The sequence below is a fragment of the Geotrypetes seraphini genome, chromosome 6, assembly GCF_902459505.1.
Source record: "Geotrypetes seraphini chromosome 6, aGeoSer1.1, whole genome shotgun sequence".
NCBI lineage: Eukaryota > Metazoa > Chordata > Amphibia > Gymnophiona > Dermophiidae > Geotrypetes > Geotrypetes seraphini.
Genome location: NC_047089.1, coordinates 118770708 through 118787352, shown reverse-complemented (window position 1 = coordinate 118787352; position 16645 = coordinate 118770708). Strand labels below are relative to the sequence as shown.

Below are 16645 nucleotides of genomic sequence, written 5' to 3'. Positions count from 1 at the left end.
AGAAAGATAGACTGTTCACCCTCTCCAAGGTAGGGAGAACGAGAGGACACTCTCTAAAGTTGAAAGGGGATAGATTCCGTACAAATGTAAGGAAATTCTTCTTCACCCAGAGAGTCGTAGAAAACTGGAACTCTCTTATAGGGGAAAACACCCTCCAGGGTTTCAAGATAAAGTTGGACAAGTTCATACTAAACTGGTAAGACTGGACTTATTTGGAGCACTGGTCTTGACCTTGGGGCCGTCGCGTGAGCGGACTGCTGGGCAGGATGGACCATTTGTCTGACCCAGCAGCGGCAATTCTTATGTTCTTATGGACAAGTGGGTTACACATGTCATGAGACTACTTGAAGGAAGCCTTATTTACATAATTTTTCAGACCCTCCCCTCTCAACTCAGGATTGCCATCAGGTTTCCAGTTTGTGGAAAAACAGACGGTGACACCTGTAGAGAACATAGATAAAAGGGAGGGGTACAGGGAAATTTACCAACACAAGTCTAATCTGCTCATAACATTAAAATTTTTAAACAATTGAAACAGGTTAGAAAACAGTATAAACCTGAAATTAACTGTGCTATAAGAAGATGCAGCTTGCACTAACAGAGGCCTCAAAGGCAAAGTGCATAACATGTTTGAATGGTACTCTTAGAAAAGCTGGTCTTATGATTTCTTGAAAACTGCAAGGGAACTTATTTATCCAAGGTGATAATATAAATAGCTCTTTTACTAATCACCTTTCTCTTTACTTCAAACAATAATACTTATTTCAACACAAAGCTGATATGGTTAAGTGAACACTCAGACCCACAGCTGAGGTCCGGTGAAAAAATCACGGAGCAGCTGTTAAGGAGACCATCATAGTTGTTCACTGTCTCCTCCACCATACAAAGACTGAATAACATCAAATCAAACTTAAATCAAAAATAAAATAATATGTGTAACAACAACTTAACTTAACAAATGCAAGGAAGTTTTTTTTTCACCCAAAGGGTCGTGGACACTTGGAATGCACTACCGGAGGAAGTGATCAGGCAGAGTACGGTACAGGGATTCAAACAGGGATTGGACGGATTCCTGAAGGATAAAGGGATCATGGGATACTGAGGGAGGAGCTGGGATGTAACACAAGTATAGAAAGCTAACCAGGTAATGAGTATAGAAACCAAACCAGGTCGTGCATGTGCAAGACTGGAGGGTTAGGACTTCGATAGGAAGACAGGACTTAAATGAGAAACCAAGGTGGCAAGGGAGCCCCTTCTGGTGATACAGACAGGTCGTGACCTGTTTGGGCCGCCGCGGGAGCGGACTGCTGGGCAGGATGGACCTATGGTCTGACCCGGCGGAGGCACTGCTTATGTTCTTATGTTCTTAATGGTGTGGGTGTTAGGAGGAGCCCGGAGCAGTTATGTTTAACACCCACACCATTCAAAGTTAAGTCGTTGTTACACATATTATTTTATTTTTGATTTAAGTTTGATTTGATGTTATTCAGTCTTTGTATGGTGGAGGAGACAGTGAACAACTATGATGGTCTCCTTAACAGCTGCTCCGTGATTTTTTCACCGGACCTCAGCTGTGGGTCTGAGTGTTCACTTAACCATATCAGCTTTGTGTTGAAATAAGTATTATTGTTTGAAGTAAAGAGAAAGGTGATTAGTAAAAGACTTATGATTTCTTGACCAGCCTACCAGTACTTATCAAGGCTGACAATCGGCGAACCAGCAACTCACAAGGCGAATTCCAGAAACAGAGTGTGGATTTACAAGAAAGAAGATTAGCAAAGGTAAGAACCTAATCTTTTGTTCTTGTACAATCCCACTCTATTTCTAGACAAGTGTGATGTAACAGATCAGTTCCATAGAGTCAGAATGGGACTGATGAGCCTGCTGCCAAAACACGAGAACTGAAAGCAGCATCCTGCTTGGTCACCACATTGATCCTGTAAAACTTCGTAACAGTATGCAAGGAGGACCAGGTAGTGGCTCTACAAATCTCAAGAGAAATCACCGACAACTCTGCCCCTGAGGAAGAAGCACCTCTAGTAGAATGAGCCCTCACCGAAAGAGTGGGCTTCTTTCCGGCAGCAATATAGGCAAAGGAAATAGCCATACCGATCAATCTCGAAATGGTGGACTTCGAAGCCAGCCTGCCCTTACAGACAGGACACACCAATATGAACAGGTGGTTGGAGCCTTGAAACTCGTTCATGACTGCAACAAAAGCCTGCGCACATCCAGTGACCTCAGCACTCGATCATGCCTCCTCGAACCCAAGGGAGTAAACGTAGGAAGCCAGACCTCTTGGTTGATGTGGAGACTAGAGACTACCTATAGAAGAAAGAAAGGAACATTGCACAGAAACACACAGGAAGTCATAATCTGAAGAAAGGGATCTCTACAAGATAGAGCCTGAAGCTTGGAAACCCTGCTGGCTAAGTTATAACCACCAGGAAAATTGTCTTAATGGTGAGATCCATTAAAAATGCCTGTAGGGCAGACGAGCCAATGACCAGAGAACTAGATTGAGATTCCAAGTCAGACAGGGTGGCCACAGTGGGGTCAAAGCCTCTATGCGCCCCTAAGAAACATGACAACATCTGGATGAGTGGCCAAAGAGCCTCTCAAAGGCTTAGGACCAAGACAAGACTGACAATCTGAACTCTCACAGAGCCGACAGCCAAACCCTTTTCCTGCCTGTCCCGAAGGAACTCTAGAATCAGCGGCATTGAAACATGATGGCAGATAAAGGCCAAATGGCCCATCTAGTCTGCCCATCCACAGTAACCATTATCTCTTTCTTTCTCTGAGAGATTCCATGTGTCTATCCCAGGTCCTCTTGAATTCAGACGCAGTCTCTGTTTCCACCATCTTTTCCGGAAGACTGTTCCATGTATCTACTACCCTTTCCATACAAAAGTATTTCCTTATCCCTCTGGACGCACCAAGATTAATAACATCTCCAAGCCTTAGCACAGACTACCACAATTGACTTCTTCTTACTATGTAAGAGAATAGCTATCATGCCCAAAGAATAGCCTCTACAGACTAAGACTATGAACTCAAGAGCTAGGCCATAAGACCAAAGCAGTCCAGATCCTAGAGTGCAACTGGGCCTTGTGTAAGGAGATGAGGATGACAGGGATGCTGGAGGCCCTGATTCAGCTGTAAGTAAACTAGGTAGAAGACTGGCATAACGGCAGACTTCAGAGGGTGATGGTAAACGGTATTCCCTCAAAAACGTCGGAAGTGACCAGTGGAGTGCCACAGGGCTCGGTCTTGGGCCTGATATTATTTAATATGTTTGTAAGGGATCTGCCTCAGGGACTTTGAGGCAAAATTACGTTATTCGCCGATGACACGAAACTATGCAACGTTGTGGGCAACGCAGCAGAACCAGACAGCGCTACCGTGCACGACACTATGGAACAGGACCTACTTTTACTGGAACAATGGTCCAATACTTGGCAACTGAATTTTAATGCCAAAAAATGTAAGGTAATGCACCTTGGTAGCGGTAATCCATGCAGAACATACACACTGAATGGTGAAAACCTAACAAGAACTGTAGCAGAACAGGACTTGGGAGTAATCATCCGGGAAGATATAAAAGCTGCCAATCAGGTAGAAAAAGCTTCAGCAAAGACTAGACAAATGCTAGGTTGCATCAGAAGGAGCTTTTATTAGCCGAAAGCCTGAAATTATACTGCCATTATACAGATCCATGGTGAGACCTCACCTGTTCAGTTTTGGAGGCCACATTATCAAAAGGATATGAAGAGAATGGAGTCGATTCAGCGAATGGCCACCAGGATGGTCTCAAGACTTAAAGATCTCCCATATGAAGAACGTTTGAGCAGGCTGCGCTTATATTCTCTCAAAGAGTGCAGAGAAAGGGGGGACATGATAGAAACAATCAAATATATCACGGGCTGCATTGAGGTGGAGGAAGAAATGTTTTTTCTTACAGGTCCCACGGCGACAAGAGGGCATCCGCTAAAACTCAGGGGGGGAAGATTTCATGGGGACACCAGGAAATACTTCTTCACCGAAAGGGTAATTGATCGATGGAATAGTCTTCCACATCAGGTAATCGAGGCCAGTACCACGCTCGACTTCAAAAGACAATGAGACAGACAGGTGGGGTCGCTCCAGGGGAATGCTTAAAAGATGGATTCTCGAGGGAGGGAGGGTTCCTGAGTAGGCAGACTCGTTGGGCCGCTGGCCCTTTTCTGCCGTCATACTCTATGTTTCTATATTCCATGGCTGCCTCAGCCAGTTGAGCGTCACGAGAATCACCCGACCTCTGTGTGCTTGATCCACCTCAGCAGATGGCCTCTCATGGGTAACAAAGGGAAGACAAAGAAGATCCTCTAGCGCAGGGGTGCCCACACTTTTTGGGCTTGCGAGCTACTTTTAAAATGACCAAGTCAAAATGATCTACCAACAATAAAATTTTTTTAAAAAACCCCACAAACCACTGTATGCAGAGAACATGTTCATTCCGGGCGTTTTTCAAAGAGGTCAAGGCAGATGACTTTATGCAATGTCACCTCAGTAACAACTATACAAAAATAGACAAATATACCCCCTCCCTTTTTACTAAACCGCAATAGCGGTTATTAGCGCAGGGAGCTGCGCTGCTTTGCATTGCTCTCGATGCTCATAGGCTCCATGTGCTAAAACCCACTATTGCGGTTTAGTAAAAAGGGGCCAGATATAGACAGCAGATATAAATTATCAAAACGGACACATTTTGATCACTAAATTGAAAATAAAATCATTTTTCCTACCTTTGTTGTCTGGTGATTTCATGAGTCTCTGGTTGCACGTTCTTCTTCTGACTATGCATCCAATATTTCTTCCCTTCTTTCAGCCTGCTGTATGCTTCTGCTCCTCCAGAGCTCATTCCCTCCTACAACTTTTTCTTCCTCTTTCCCTGCCCCCTCCCCTTTTTTCCTTTCTCCCTGCCCTCTCTTTCTTTCTGTCTCCCTGCCCCCCTTTCTTTCTGTCTGTATTTCTGTCTCCCAGTCCCCCTTTCATTCTTTCTGTCCCCCTTTCTTTCTGTCTCCTTGTCCTCTCCAAGCCACTGCCTACATCGGGAAACAGGCCCCCAAGCCACTGCTGCCGAGGTCTGAGCTCTCCCTGCTTTCCGACGCCGTAAAGAGGATGCAGAAGCGTCGGGCTGACCAGCCTTCCCCATCTGACGTCAATTCTAACATTCGAGAGGAACGCTGGTTGGCCCGGCGCAATCAACTCACATTGCCTTCGCAATCTACTGGTTGATCGCAATCAACCTTTTGGGCACTCCTGCCCTAGCGGCTAGGGCTGCACCAACGCATCCAAGCCTTCACTTCCTGGCTGACAGCAGCGAAAGAACTAATTCGCCTTTTTGTTTGCTGCCAACGCTATGTGGTTGAACGTTGGGCCACACTAGGCTCTCTGGAACAGGGACCATTCCCCCGGATCCAGAGTCTGACGGCTTAGGCAATCTGCTGCATTGTCCTTTCTGGCTACGTGCACAGCAAAAATTGCTAAAAGATGGGTTTCCGCCCAATGGAAGAGAAGCTGTGCTTCCAAAACGCAGGGACGAGCTCTTGGTGTCTCTCAGATGATTGAAATAGGCCACCACCATGACATTGTCTGAGAAGACATGCCCTACCTGATTCTGGAGAAAACGCTCAAAGTACAGGCAATCTAACTGAATTGCCTGAAACTCCAGGCAATTGATTGACCACTTCCTCTCAGACGAGGACCACCAGCCCATGAGCTGGAGTGTCCAAGCAAAGAGACCCCAGCCATACAGGCTGGTATCCAGCCTGGTGGGACCCGGAGGTGAAGACCCCAGGACAGAGATAGAGGATTCAACTACCAGGCAAGACTGTTCCGAGCCTCCATCGTCCAAGGGAGCCTGGCATGCAGTGGATCCCTTGGCGGACTTCAGAAGGAAATAAGTGCATCCTACAGCGGGCACAGGTGGACCCTCGCCCAGTGAACCACAACTATAGTTGCAACCATAGATTCCAGGACTTGATGGTACTGCCAGGATATTGGAGCCGGAGTCTCCAGGAAGGCACGTATCAGCTGACTAAGTATCTGCTGGCGTGAGTCAGGCAAAAAGACCCTGTTCCGCCCTGTGGCGAAGTGGACTCCCAGGTATTCTAAGTCCTTTGTTGGAACGAGCTGACTCTTTCGAATGTTCATCATCCAGCCCAGGCGTTGAAGCAGCTGAATGACCTGGTGAACTGCCTGATGCCCCTCAGACTCTCTGGGTCCTGATAAGCTAGTTGTCCAGGTATGAATGGACTTGAATCCTGAGTTTCCGTAGGTGGGTTGCCACTACTACCATCATCTTGGTGAATGTCCTGGGTTCCGTCATCAACCCAAAGGGCAAGGCTGCAAATTGGAAGTGCTGCTGCAGACATATAACCTCAAATATTTCCTGTGCTCCAGAAAAATGGGGATATGAAGATAGGTCTCTGTCAAGTCCACAGATAACAAGAATTTCCCAGGAGCTACCAAGGAGATCAGACCACACCATTTCCATCCTGAAGTGGGGAACCTTGAGGGCTGCACTGATTGCTTTGAGATCCAGGATTGGTCTTCAGTCTTCAAAGCCCATTTGGCATGATGAAGTATACTGAGAACCTTCCAGTACCCGAGTTGGGTTGTGAGACATATTCTATGGCTGAAATGTCCAGCAACCTTTGCACCATGGCCTCCACCCAGGCCACCTTGTCTGGTCTTCTCACTGGGGAGTCCAGAAAGAGCTCTAAAAGGGGCCAATAAAACTCAAGTTTGTAGCCATCCTGAAGAATAATCCAGGACCCAGCGATCAGATGTGATAGTCATCCATTCTTCCAGGAAGGCTAAAAGCCTCATCCCCGATTTGTGGAGAAGCAGCTGAGGGCCTGGTGTCAGAACTGCTTCTTATGGGTAGCCGCACTCCCTGTAGACTGTAGATGCCAGGATTCACCAAACCACTATTTGGCTGACTGATAGATTTCTGACCTGAGGAACTTCCATAGCACTGACAAGAATGTTTGAAGGGACGAAAGGTAGAATGTCCTGGACCTCAAGAGGACTGGGGCCTACTATCGGGCACATTGGGTTTACAGTCCTGCACATTGGCCATAAGGTCATCCAGATCTTTACCAAACAGTAACTGCCCTCTAAAGAGTAACTTACTCAGGGTCGGCTTAGAGGATAAGCCACCAGACCACTACCGGATCCACAACATCCTATGTGCCAAAATAGGAGTATGACAAGAGTTTGCTCACCACTCTGAAGAGATCATACAAGGCATCCATCACATAATCCATGCCTGAAATTAAAAAGGGGAGATCTTGGAGCACTATATAGTGTTTGGATCATGTTGAAGCTTTGAGTGGCAAGCTCTGGCCACAAAGGAAGCAGCTGTTTTCAGACTGGAGGCCACAGAGTCAATAAGCTGTTTGAGGACAAAATCAGTCCTCCGATCCTGAGTATCCTTCAGCACAACTCCTCCATCACTAGGGAGAGAAGTGCGCTTGGTAACCTGTGCCACTAATGAATCCACTTTTGGGGACACAAAACGCTGAATAAATGCAAACATCATCGAGTAGAGTTTGGACATGGCTCTATCAACTCTCAGTGGACACCTCCCAGTGATCCATAAGCATTTTTGCTGTATCCAGATGATTGGGAAAGGACGAAGACTGTGGCTTTGTGCTGCTCATAAGTGAGCATTTTGCTGCTGCTGACTGCCCAATCTCCAATTTCAACTCCCAGAGGGATTTGGAAATTAGACCAACCAAAGCTGAGGGCTTTCTCTATGCCACAAGTTTCTGCAAACAGAAAACCCAGAAGCTGAATTGCCAACCATAGATTTCGAAAGGATACATCAAGCCCTGGAGCCATGCAAATTAGAGAGACCAAGGGATATAATAGTGTGTTTTTTAAGATATCCACAGAAAGAGAGAATGCTACAAGCGGCATGAAAAGTTGATCATCTGATGTGGAATAATGCCAGCAGCTTTGAAACGCCGACAAGATTGCCGGGAAGTAACTAGATGTTTACAACAAAATAACATTCGTTATAAATGGCATTACCCTTTTGGAATTTATTTTATGCTCGAAGGCAAACATAAAGTTACATCAGCTCTAGAAGCCCAACAGCTACTTATTCAGGCTAAGCTTTGGCCCACTGAGGGTGAGAAGCAGCAAAAGGAGCCATCACAACCTATATCTGCAGGACTGTCAAGCCAGAGATGGCAGAGTGGATCAAAAGAAGAGACTACAAAGACAGCTAGAATAAATGTGTTTAGCTTGATATTAAAAATGAACTGAAATATAATAAAGATTAGAAGTTGAAGGAAAGCAAACATTATAAAGTAACCTCTGCCTTACAGGCTCAATAGTTAAGCAGAATAAGAATACTAATATAAATTGATAATAAATTTGACAATATTTGTAAGATTTAAGGGGGGGAAAAAAAAGGAGTAGAAATAGGATAGATAACTGATAATGCCATGGAGAAACACTGACCCTGACATCTGGAGGCCAGATCTGGGTCTAGAAGTAGGGTACGAGTAGGATTTGGGTGGGTTGGTATGGGGGGGATTAGGGGTTATATGGGTGGGAGGATGTGTGCAGAGAGAGGTATGGATAAGTTATGATTGGTGGGAAAATATGTATGGGTCTGATGTGCAATTGGGAAAATATATGTTATGGAGTACATTTATGGCTATTCTATGCTTAACATATGGTTGAACGAGTCTTTATGTCTCAGAATGTTTGGGGACTAAATTCTCAGCGTAAACGACAACTTTATTTTCAGGAGGCTGGTAAGAGTCAAGATGGCAATTGGTTTTTTACAAGAAACGCATGAGAGATTTTTTTCACCATGCACATTATAAAGAAATTTATTTTGCTTCTAACAAATTGAAATCTAAAACTAGTGGAGTAGCTATTGTATTTGCCAACCATATATCTGTGGATGTTAAAGAGGTGGTCCGCGATAAAGAAGGCCAATTTCTGCTTTTAAAAATATTTATGGGGGGTCAATTATACACTTTGTTAAATGTTTATGCCCCTAACGCAAATCAAGGTGTCTTTTATAATAAAGTAAAAGATATACTGACACAATATGCAGAAAGTAAAATTATAGTAGGGGGTGATTTTAACCTTACCTTAAATGTGAAGTAGAGAATGACACGGGGAAAAAATTTGTCCCCGTCACCGCCCCGTCCCCACGACCACCATCCCTGTCACCGCCCTGTCCCCGCGACCACTGTCCCCGTCCCATCCCTGCAACCACTGTCCCCGCCCAATCCCCATCCCCGCGACCACTGTCCCCACCCCGTCCCCACAGCATCCATACAAGCCTCAGTACTGCAATATTTAGCTTATTCCTTCCTTATAAATCAAAGTTCTGGCTGCTAAACTTGAGAAAGAGATATTCAGCTGACAGGGCTTTGTTTATAAATTTTTATACTTCAAAAAATAATCACCTTATTTCCACATAAATAAACAACCAAATACTTTTATGGTCACACAGTGACTCAAGATTTCTAAGTGAACACTCAGACCCATAACCAAACTCTAGTGAAAAGTCACAGAGTCAGTTATAATAGAGACCATCACAACAAATTCACTGTCTCTGCCACCTGCTAATAACATACAAGGAAAAGATAGATAACTTATCTGAATGCAGGAAGGCACTGCTGTTGCTCTTTCACTACTCCAGGTACATATTTAAAGTACTAACACATTGCAACTGCCATAAACTGTTAAACCCCCCAACCTGGGTTTCACGATTGCCTTCCTCAGGAGGGGCATAGGGACTGGACACTCCTTCACCCGGCAGAGGAGAAGCTTCCGCCCACACACACACGCTACTGCTTGCAGGCTCTGACGGCTTTGTGAAGAAGTTACTCAAAAAGTGCCATGAAGGGGGGGGGGGGGGAAATAGGGCGATGGATGGCCTTGTCCCTGTACCCGCAGTGATCACTTTTTCTCCCCTCACTGTTTTGGCGGGTTACTCGCGGATACCCGCGACTAGCCACGGGTAACAGCCACCGTGTCATTCTCTAATGGGAAGCTGGATAATTCTAATATTGGAGCCAACTATGGTAAACTTGAGCAACGACAATTATGTTTATTTATGGAATCACTAGTCTTTAAGCCCGTTACATTAACAGGTGCTAGAACATATGTGTGTGTGTCTGTCTTTATTTCTTTCTCTCTCTCTCCTTAGCCGCTTTCTTTCTTTCTGCCTTTCTTTTGCCTTGCTGTCCTCTGTTCCTTTTTCTTCACCCCCCCCTGTCCATCAGCATCTCTTTCCTTCTCCCCCTGTCCAGCAGTAGGCATCCCTTGCTTTTTTATCCCCCCTTCTCCTTCTTATCCCTATGATACTCTTACCTTGCTCTATCCCTGATCAGAGGTTCCCGACAGCCGCCCAGTTGCACCCATTGGAAAAGTTCCCACTGCCGCATCCCGTACCACTCCTGACGTGGCTCCCGCTGTCCTTTCTGTCTATCTCTGTCCCTGGCCCCCTTTGCCTGTCTGTCTTTCTGTGTATCTCCCTGCCCTTGTGTCTTTCTTCTTTCTACCGCTGTCTATCTGTCCAAAGCAGCATTCCATCCCCCTCTATTTCCCTCCCCCCACACCAGTTCCCTGTGCACCTGCCCCTGTGTCTTTCTTATTTTCTTTATGTTTCCCTTCCTCTCTCTGTCTGTCTGTCCAAAGCAGCATTCCCTCCCCCTCCATTTCCCTCCCCCCCACCAGTTCCCTGTGCAGCAGCATTAGCGTTTCCTCTACCCCCCCCTTTCCCTTCCTACGGTCCGGACTACAAACGTGGTGATTCCAGTAGCACTTGTATCAGTCTCCACCCGCTGCTTCGGGTCCTTCTACTGCCCTGATTTACCCTGGCACGTCCCTGATGACATCATCAGAGACGCGGCAGAGCAAATCAGGGCAGTAGAAGGGCCCGAAGCAGCGTGTGAAGACTGATGCACACGCTGCTGGAATCGCCATTCGGGCCCGTGGGAAGAGAAGGGGGTGGGTGTCAAAGGAGGAACAGAGATCGGCGGCGGCAGCAGGAAGGGAGATCGTTGTCTGGCTGCGGTCCGGCTTGTGGAGAGCAGGGAGGCTCTGGGGAAGAGAAGGGGGTGGGTGGCAAAAGAGGAACGGAGATCGTCGTCTGGCTGCGGTCAGGCTTGTGTAGAGCAGGGAGGCTGTGACGTACTAAGTGATCAGGTGGTGACGTAAAACCCGCGCATGCGCAATCGTGTTTCCGCGACGGATCAGGGAACACGATTTTTTTAGTGCGCATGCGCGGCCTATCATTTTATTATATTAGATGGGATCTTATTGATCTATGAAGATATGAACACCCAACAGAGACCGATTATACTTTTTATTCAGAAGTTCATTCTACATATTCCAGAACTGATCTCTGGCTGGTGGGGAAAGATTTTATGGAAGCTGTTAGTTCTTCTTCCATTGAAATTAGGATATGGTTTGATCATGCTCCAATTTGCTTTAATTTAGTGATGCAATCTGCCCAATCTCGAAGAAAATATTGGTTGCACATGACCCGGCTCATGTGCAACAATTGAGTAAGGATCTTGGAGAATATTTACAATTTAATGACACAGGAGACACCTCTCCAGAGACTCTTTGGGAATGCTTAAAAATGGTAATGCAGGGTAAAATTACAGCCCTAGGGACACATGTTCGCAGGGTACGTATGCTTAAGATTGGAGAACTGCGTGATCAGATTTATATATTAGAATGGAACTGTAAGGGTGGGACTCTACCCCCTGATAAAGAAGCAAAATTACAACAACTTAAGTTAGATCTTCAGGCATTAGATTTGGAGATAATAAGTGTTAGACTCCAATGGATAAACCAGGAATATTTTGAAACAAATAATAGAGCGGGTAGAATCTTGGCCCATAAGCTGAAAAAAATACAACTCCATAATAGTATTACTCGTGTACAAGGCCCAACTGGAGATTGTACTACCTTAGGCCAGATTCAGCAAGCTTTTATTAATTTCTATCAACAATTATATCAACTTGAATATATAGTGGAAGAAGCTGATATTCGTGCTTATCTGATTCAATACAGCTACCTAGTCTTACTCCTGGGGAAACCAGGAACTTTTCCCTTCCCATTACAGTGGAAGAAATTAACGTGGGCTATTAATGATATACCTAGTAGGAAAATCACCAGGATTAGATGGTTTTACTGCTAAATTTTATAGAGACATTTCTAATGACTTTGATCCCCCCCATTGCTGCAATTTTTTAATACCTTGGTAGATAGACAGGAACTGCCATATTCATGGCATTTAGCGGGTATAACTCTGATATTAAAACTAGGTAAAGATCCGATATTCTGTTCCTCTTATAGACCCCATTTCACTACTAGACGGGATTATAAATTGGTTACTAATATTTTAGCTATACGTTTACAAATATATATGCCAACAACTGGTGGATCTGATTGTACAAGGTCGCCAGACCTTCGATAAATATTCGTCGAGTCTGTCATATATTGTGTCAAGTTGGTGGAGGAAATGATTCGACTCTTATTTAAGGTAATTGATCCGAGAAGGTATTTGATAGGGTTTATTGGCCTTATCTGTTTTCAAGTCTTAGAAAAGTTGGGGATATATGGAACTTTCCTACACTGGCTTTGATTGTTATATAAGGCCCCTCTGGCTTCAATTAACATCAATAGTGATATACTGAATGCTTTATTTTGGGGAGAGGGACTCACCAAGGTGGTGCTTTATCACCCTTTCTCTTTGCACTAGTTATAGAGCTTCTTGATCAATTGGTGCGACAAACTTCAAATATCTCAGGTATAAGCTATGGCGAGACATTGAAAGGTGGAAACATCTAAATATCTCCTGGCTGGGTAGAGTTCAAACAATAAAGATGGTGGTCCTTCCGAGGTTGTTATACCTCTTTTCAGCCCTACCTAAATTATTCATACAGATAGAGCGCAAGATATTCGCTTTTATTTGGCACCATAAATCTCCAAGTTTCTCGAGCAATGATGTATCAACCTATAAAACTGGGAGGAATGGCAGTATCACAATTTCAATATTATTATCAAGCAGTCCAACTATGATATTTAGTTAATTGGAAATGGGATAGTGGAAAATCTTGGATATGTATGGAACAGAAGATATTGGGAGCATTTCCATTGTGGACGATACCCTGGCTTCAATTCTCACCACTCTCTATAATAGCTAAGAAGTCTAACCCTGTAATACGACATACTCTTGATTTGTGGATTCAGGTATGTAGGCGATGCTATGGGGAAAAACATTATTTTATGGGGGCAGCTATTCTATATATGCCTAATTTTGCTCCAGGAGAAGTTGATGTGGTCTTTCATCTTTGGGGAAAGGTCTTAAAATATTAGGCCAATTGTTTGAAGAGGGAAAATTGTCTCCTTTGAATTATTGAGAGAAGAATATGGCCTTGCACCAAGTGATTTATTCTACTATAGACAAATTGAAAGATTTATTAGAAAAGTGGTTCTAAAAGAATTAGCTGTTGCCCAACATTCGGATTTGGGGAAGTGCTTCCTCCAGTTGTGAACCAATAGGGAAAACAAATTGGGATCATCATCACACTTTTCTTTCAAGTCCCATAATAGTGATATTATACCATATAAGCATACTGATCTGCACTATTATATGTATGCACTAATATAAATGCAATGGAGATTTAAAAACAGTTATAAAAAAAATATCACTTATCTTCTGAGTGAAGATGAAAATTGTATCGCTATCAGCCCAATGGGTCCACTCAGGAGATTCTATTTTTCAATTTTTATTTCTTTGCATGGTGTGTACTGTGTGATAAAGTGCTCCGTGAGGTTAAAACATCAATTACTCCCCTATCCAGACCTGAGTTTCACCGAAATGGCTTCCTCAGGAGCAGTGTATGTCGGTATCTGCAACCAATAAAATAAGTGAATAGGATTAAAACACATCGGGTACATCAGGTTTCAGGTTTATTTAAAATTTGATATACCGCCTTATCATAATTCAAAGTGGTTTTACATAATATATAAAAACAGGATATAATAAGAACGTACACTAAAAACAAATAGTTTCAAACAATGCTTCAAACAATCAGATGCACCGACAAACATTGACTTACCGATACAGGATGGAAATGAGCAGAAATACAATATATATAAAGAGAAAGAGAGGAGAAGAGGGGAAAAACCCCCCAAAAACAAAAGGAAGGGGAAGAAAATATAAATAGCCTAAAATAATGTAAAATAGGCTAAAATGATTGTAAAATGGCAAGGAACAGATTTCCAATGCCGTCCTTAAAAGGACTATTATACATCATATGCGTCTTTAAAAAGGAAAGCCTTCAGGTTACTTTTAAATTTGTCAAAGGATGTAATTTCTCTTATATAATTTGGTGCTGAATTCCAGATGGTAGGGGCCATAGCAGAAAAGATAATAGTGCGCATAGTGTTAATGTATCTTAAAGAGGGGATGGATAGCAAGTTTTGATTAGATGAACGCAATGTACGATGGGGGGTATGGGGGATTATTAGCCTGTTAATAAAATCAGGTTGGCCGGAAGTTTTAGGGTTCCTTTTTCTAAGCTGCGATAGCGTTTTTAGCGCGTGTTAAATGGCTAGAACACCAGCTCAATGCTGGCATTAGCGTCTAGCATGCGGGGCAATTTAGCGCATGCTAAGTGCGTGCTAAAACAGCTATCGCAGCTTAGTAAAAGGAGCCATTAGTCTTGTAAGTCAGCAACATTATTTTGTAGGTGATTCAATGATCTATAGGAAGCCAGTGAGCTTTGATCAAAAAAGTAACATGATCATATTTATGTGCTTTTGAAATAATTTTTATGGCAGTATTTTGAATTATTTGAAGATCATAACCATAGAAAGATACCGGCAATCGCCTTTCACTAACTTTTACCATTAGTTCAATTTATGTGTAATTCATTATTCATATGGGTAGGAAAGGCAGTTTGAAAATGTTGTGCGGGAATCCAATAACAGGAATCCTAAGATGAAATTTCAAGAAGCAATATTACATTAGAGATTTCTATTCCGCTATACCTTGCGGTTCAAGAGGCGGATTACAAAAGATTTAAGGTTGGTCTGTTACAAGAAGAGAACAGTGGTCATGACTAGTGAAGGTAGAGAATAGGGCAGGTATTCTCAGGGAGTTAAGAAGAAGATAGGAGGAATGAGGTAATAGTGATGTTAAGACTTAATCAGGGATTTCTTGAAGAGTATGGTCTTTATTTCTTTTCTGAATAAACTGTAGGCCGTGGACGTTATCACCAGATTGGAGATTTGGTTATTCAGTTTCGCTGCTGGGTGGCTAGGAGGCCGTCGTAAAGTTTTTTTCGTTTAACTTCTTTGATTGGCGGGTGTGTGAATGGGGTGTGAGATTTTCTATGTCTGGTTGAGGTATTATGGATGAGTCGGTTGTTCAGGTAGGTTAGGCTGTCACCGTTTATGGTTTTAAATAGCGTGCAGTAAAATTTGAATAGTATTCTTTCCTGGATTGGCTGATGAACCAAGCAAAGTTCTAATTTAATTTAAGTAGGGGCAAAGAAAACTAGAACGCTAAAGGCTTACAGTAGTATATAAATGTTATAGAAGTATATATTAAACTGTTAAAAGTTCTTACTTGTGCCGGGGCGATCTGAATAATGGTGCCGATGGCGTTCTCAGGGCCGCCAATTAAGATCAGCTGGCGATCCTGCTATGCAGTGCTTTTAAGGCATATTACGCATTCACAGAGTTAGCAAATTCAAGCCTCAATTTCAACTCAGTTTCATCATGGAATATGAAAGCATCCTGCCAAACTATAAAGGAAAATTCACTAAATAGTGCATGGACAGGGCAAAAAAATATTAGTCATAAAAAAGCACAATCTGGAAAGAAGATTATATTCCCCAAAAAGGTCACTATTTTGATAAAAGAGACTGAGAGTATAAAACTCTACAAAGCAGGAAAAGCATGTTAAAGGGTGAATATATATTGGGGCTCAAGTCATGCCATGCCCAGTAGAGGCAGTAAATATCACCCCATTATTGTGTCATGTGTATAAAAACACATAAATATTATAATTTTTATTTTTTTTTTATTATTACTTCTATTAGATTGTATGAAATAGAAAAAAGAAAGAGAACAGAAATAAAAAGTTCTATTATCTCGTGGGTTTGGAAGCTAGCCTTTATCCATTGTAATTCTGTGTTTAGACCCTTTGGGGTCATAGTGTTCCACTTGTATATCATTCTTTGTTCATTCCCTAAAAGGGACAATGAAATATTTTCACCCCTATTTGATGGAATATGAAAAAGTGTCAAATACTTCAAGTCATTTTCAGTGTGATTGTGTTCGATCCAGTGTTCCACTATAGGAGCCTGTGTGCGTTGATGTCTGATACAGCTTAGCTGTTCAGCTATACGTATTTTTCTAGATCTTCTTGTTTGACCTATAGATCACATGGACAGATGATACAATAGACTACCTGTGTAAATCTTGTTAGTTGAAATCACATGTTTACAAAATTTGCAGTGTCCACTTGTTTGGTGGCCTGTATTGGAATTTGTCTGTTTTTTAGTTTGACATATCAATATTTCTCCTATATTAC

General features: G+C 43.1%; 1 protein-coding gene across 25 annotated transcripts in view; it reads right to left on the bottom strand.

The window, feature by feature from the left end:
* Positions 1-16645, bottom strand: part of ABHD13 (abhydrolase domain containing 13) — a 341021-nt gene that overhangs the window by 129256 nt on the left and 195120 nt on the right. For 11 of the 25 annotated variants that reach the window (XR_004539859.1, XR_004539853.1, XR_004539850.1 and 8 more), the window contains one exon: positions 13763-13953. The exons of 13 other annotated variants lie outside the window; for them this stretch is intronic. The gene's annotated coding sequence lies outside the window, so the exon portion shown is untranslated. Of the gene's footprint in view, positions 1-13762; positions 13954-16645 lie in introns of those variants that run through there. One more of the 25 variants, XR_004539846.1, reaches the window with a different exon arrangement.